The following is a 5,000-nucleotide window of genomic DNA, read 5'->3' on the forward strand; positions in this document are numbered from 1 at the left end:
TCGATGTCGGCTCTTCCTATCATTGCGAAGCAGAATTCGCCAAGCGTTGGATTGTTCACCCACCAATAGGGAACGTGAGCTGGGTTTAGACCGTCGTGAGACAGGTTAGTTTTACCCTACTGATGACTCGTCGTTGCGATAGTAATCCTGCTCAGTACGAGAGGAACCGCAGGTTCGGACATTTGGTTCACGCACTCGGTCGAGCGGCCGGTGGTGCGAAGCTACCATCCGTGGGATTATGCCTGAACGCCTCTAAGGCCGTATCCTCTCTAGTCAAAGGGGGCAACGATATTTCTAGGAGTCTCGTGGGTCGAAAGGCTCAAAACAATGTGACTTTACTAGGTGGCCGGTCCACGGACCGGTCGTCGCACGAGCCTGTTTGCCGGGCGGGGTCTTCGGCCTTCGTCGGGATCTTCCCGCTCGTCGGTCTGGCCTCGAACGGTCGATCATGGGTCATCCAGTTCGATGTCGAGACTCGGAATCGTCTGTAGACGACTTAGGTACCTGGCGGGGTGTTGTACTCGGTAGAGCAGTTACCACGCTGCGATCTGTTGAGACTCAGCCCTTGGCTTGGGGATTCGTCTTGTCGGTTAGACGAGGCCCCGATGTGTTTGTGTTTGCAGAGCGCTGGCTCGACGCCGGTCACGCGACGCGTCGCTCGTCCCATGTCGGACGAGTCGCGGGCGGACCGGCGCGGCCGCGCTCCGCTCGCCGAGCGGGTGCGATGGCAATGCGAGTGCGGGGACTTAGAAAAGAAAATTTTTTTCCCGTACCCGTTGCCACTCGAGATATGTCCGAGGCAGCAGCTCGGATCGCCGGTCGGCGAACGCAAGGCCGACAAGCGCGACCGGAGGGACCGGTGGACCCCCTCGGTACGTCGCGGGATTCGGCGACGGTATTGTAGGCCGTAATTATTCTTTCGACGATACGTCGACCGTCGGCCGTCGTCCTCGATCCCCGAGGGACTTGGAAATTTTTTTCGTCCCAGGCGACGAAAAGGCAATGCGCCGCGTCCCGCGATAGTCGGCGCTGGACCCGCGAACCGACCGTGGCACGGCGGGACTTGTGAAAATTTTCGTCCGGGTCGACCGAGAGGCAATGCGCCGCGTCCCGGGGCCGATGGTACGACGGCGGACGGACGGACCCCGATGCGGCGCGACGGGACGCTTGTGAAAATTTCGGTCCGAGTCGACCGAGAGGCGAAGCGCGGCGTCCCGGAGTCGATACGGGGCGACGGGACTTGTGAAAATTTCGGTCCGAGTCGACAGAAAGGCGATGCGCGGCGTCTTGGAGTCGACACGGGCCGACGGGACTCGATAAAAGTTTCGTTCCGAGTCGAGCGAAGGGCGATGCGCGGCCTCCCGGAGTCGATCCGGGCCGACGGGACTCGTTGAAGCTGCGGTACGGGTCGAGCGAAAGGCGACGCGCGGCGTCCCGGGGTCGATCCGGACAGACGGGACTTGTAAAAATTACGGTCCGAGTCGAGCGAAAGGCGACGCGCGGCGTACCGGAGTCGATCCGGGCCGACGGGACTTGTGAAAATTTCGGTCCGAGTCGACCGAGAGGCGATGCGCGGCGTCCCGGAGTCGATACGGGCCGACCGGACTTGTGAAAATTTCGGTCCGAGTCGAGCGAAAGGCGACGCGCGGCGTACCGGAGTCGATCCGGACAGACGGGACTCGTTGAAGCTGCGGTACGAGTCGAGCGAAAGGCGACGCGCGGCGTCCCGGAGTCGATCCGGACAGACGGAACTTGTAAAACTTTCGGTCCGAGTCGACCGAGAGGCGATGCGCGGCGTCCCGGAGTCGATACGGGCCGTCGGGACTCGTTGAAGCTGCGGTACGAGTCGAGCGAAAGGCGACGCGCGGCGTCCCGGAGTCGATCCGGACAGACGGGACTTGTGAAAATTTCGGTCCGAGTCGACCGAAAGGCGACGCGCGGCGTCCCGGAGTCGATCCGGGCCGACGTCGACTTGTAAAACTTTCGGTCCGAGACGACAGAAAGGCGACGCGCGGCGTCCCGGATTCGATCCGGGCCGACGGGACTCGATGAAGTTTCGGTCCGAGTCGACAGAAAGGCGATGCGCGGCGTCCCGGGCCGACGGGACTTGTAAAAATTTCGGTCCGAGACGAGCGGAAGGCGACGCGCGGCGTCCGGACTCGATCCGGGCCGACGTCGACTTGTAAAACTTTCGGTCCGAGTCGACAGAAAGGCGATGCGCGGCGTCCCGGATTCGATCCGGGCCGACGGGACTTGCAAAAATTACGGTCCGAGTCGACAGAAAGGCGATGCGCGGCGTGCCGGAGTCGATACGGGCCGACGGGACTCGATGAAGTTTCGGTCCGAGTCGACAGAAAGGCGATGCGCGGCGTCCCGGGCCGACGGGACTTGTAAAAATTTCGGTCCGAGACGAGCGAAAGGCGATGCGCGGCGTCCCGGAGTCGATCCGGGCCGACGGGGACTCGTTGAAGCTGCGGTACGAGTCGAGCGAAAGGCGACGCGCGGCGTCCCGGAGTCGATCCGGACAGACGGGACTTGTAAAAATTTCGGTCCGAGTCGACCGAAAGGCGATGCGCGGCGTCCCGGAGCCGATCCGGGCCGACGGGACTTGCAAAAATTACGGTCCGAGTCGACAGAAAGGCGATGCGCGGCGTGCCGGAGTCGATACGGGCCGACGGGACTCGATGAAGTTTCGGTCCGAGTCGACAGAAAGGCGATGCGCGGCGTCCCGGGCCGACGGGACTTGTAAAAATTTCGGTCCGAGACGAGCGAAAGGCGATGCGCGGCGTCCCGGAGTCGATCCGGGCCGACGGGACTCGTTGAAGCTGCGGTACGAGTCGAGCGAAAGGCGACGCGCGGCGTCCCGGAGTCGATCCGGACAGACGGGACTTGTAAAAATTTCGGTCCGAGTCGACCGAAAGGCGATGCGCGGCGTCCCGGAGTCGATCCGGGCCGGGAGCCTGTCGGAACATCGTCATATGAGCCTCGTTCAATTTCGACAAAGTTCCCGGAGTTCAAAATTTTTTCGATAGCCCGCGGAGGTTTCGCCCCGTAAGCCGACCGTGCTACCACCGTGCCGGCGCCGACGTCCTAGCGGCCAGGCTCCTACTAGTAAGAGGAGCGAGTCGGTCGGGCCGGTCTCCCGTCGTCCGCCTGCTACGCCGTACCGGTACGTGCTCGAGCACGATACGTACTTCGGCGTAGACCAGGAGCGGGCGTTCGCGGACCGTTCCGTGCCTCGTACCAAAGAAACTACGCGACTCGCGTTGTTTCATCTATCGTCACTGCATTACCGCGGGTCGGTGTCTCAGACCGAATGGCCCTTGACGCGGTACCAAGAAGTTCGGCTCTCCGTGAAACACGGAAGGCCGAACGCTCCAACGCACGCGTCAACTCGCTTCTTTCCGAGCGTACACTCAAAGACCAGAGATGTTATAACAACGTATCCCAGACGCTTTCAATCTAGCCGACGGGTACGGGAGATCGTTCGAACGCTTATAAGCCGAGTGTCGAAGGTGGCGGCACACGAACCGGGGCTGCCTGCGCGCAGTCCCGAAACACACAGTAGACGCGCGGCCGACCGGGCTACGAGACCCGGTCGGCGATGGGTGGCGCACGTCCGAGCCGAGATTTTGTATCGAAGCTCCCTGGTTGATCCTGCCAGTAGTCATATGCTTGTCTCAAAGATTAAGCCATGCATGTCTCAGTGCAAGCCAAATTAAGGTGAAACCGCGAATGGCTCATTAAATCAGTTATGGTTTCTTAGATCGTACACACATTTACTTGGATAACTGTGGTAATTCTAGAGCTAATACATGCAAACAGAGTTCCGACCAGAGATGGAAGGAATGCTTTTATTAGATCAAAACCAATCGGCGGCGGGTACGTCCCGTCCGCCGTTTACCTTGGTGACTCTGAATAACTTTGGGCTGATCGCACGGTCTCGTACCGGCGACGCTTCTTTCAAATGTCTGCCTTATCAACTGTCGATGGTAGGCTCTGCGCCTACCATGGTTGTAACGGGTAACGGGGAATCAGGGTTCGATTCCGGAGAGGGAGCCTGAGAAACGGCTACCACATCCAAGGAAGGCAGCAGGCGCGCAAATTACCCACTCCCGGCACGGGGAGGTAGTGACGAAAAATAACGATACGGGACTCATCCGAGGCCCCGTAATCGGAATGAGTACACTTTAAATCCTTTAACGAGGATCCATTGGAGGGCAAGTCTGGTGCCCAGCAGCCGCGGTAATTCCAGCTCCAATAGCGTATATTAAAGTTGTTGCGGTTAAAAAGCTCGTAGTTGAATCTGTGTCCCACGCTGTCGGTTCACCGCTCGCGGTGTCTAACTGGCATGATTGTGGGACGTCCTACCGGTGGGCTTAGCCCTCCGGGCGGCCCAACTAATATCCCATCGCGGTGCTCTTCACTGAGTGTCGAGGTGGGCCGGTACGTTTACTTTGAACAAATTAGAGTGCTTAAAGCAGGCTATTTTCGCCTGAATACTGTGTGCATGGAATAATGGAATAGGACCTCGGTTCTATTTTGTTGGTTTTCGGAACCCCGAGGTAATGATTAATAGGGACAGATGGGGGCATTCGTATTGCGACGTTAGAGGTGAAATTCTTGGATCGTCGCAAGACGGACAGAAGCGAAAGCATTTGCCAAAAATGTTTTCTTTAATCAAGAACGAAAGTTAGAGGTTCGAAGGCGATCAGATACCGCCCTAGTTCTAACCATAAACGATGCAGCTAGCGATCCGCCGAAGTTCCTCCGATGACTCGGCGGGCAGCTTCCGGGAAACAAAGCTTTTGGGTTCCGGGGGAAGTATGGTTTGCAAAGCTGAAACTTAAAGGAATTGACGGAAGGGCACCACCAGGAGTGGAGCCTGCGGCTTAATTTGACTCAACACGGGAAACCTCACCAGGCCCGGACACCGGAAGGATTGACAGATTGAGAGCTCTTTCTTGATTCGGTGGGTGGTGGTGCATGGCCGTTCTTAG

The 5,000-nt window shown here is 58.9% G+C and overlaps 1 non-coding gene across 1 annotated transcript in view; it reads left to right on the forward strand.

The window, feature by feature from the left end:
* Positions 1-3,644: 3,644 nt before the first annotated feature.
* LOC124295796 overlaps positions 3,645-5,000 on the forward strand; it is a 1,910-nt gene continuing 554 nt past the window's right edge. Inside the window, exon 1 of the ribosomal RNA XR_006905647.1 lies at positions 3,645-5,000. This exon is cut by the window's right edge and continues 554 nt beyond it. This is a non-coding gene — a ribosomal RNA (small subunit ribosomal RNA).

The sequence above is a fragment of the Neodiprion lecontei genome, unplaced genomic scaffold (genome assembly GCF_021901455.1).
Source record: "Neodiprion lecontei isolate iyNeoLeco1 unplaced genomic scaffold, iyNeoLeco1.1 ptg000087l, whole genome shotgun sequence".
Taxonomy (NCBI): Eukaryota; Metazoa; Arthropoda; class Insecta; order Hymenoptera; family Diprionidae; genus Neodiprion; species Neodiprion lecontei.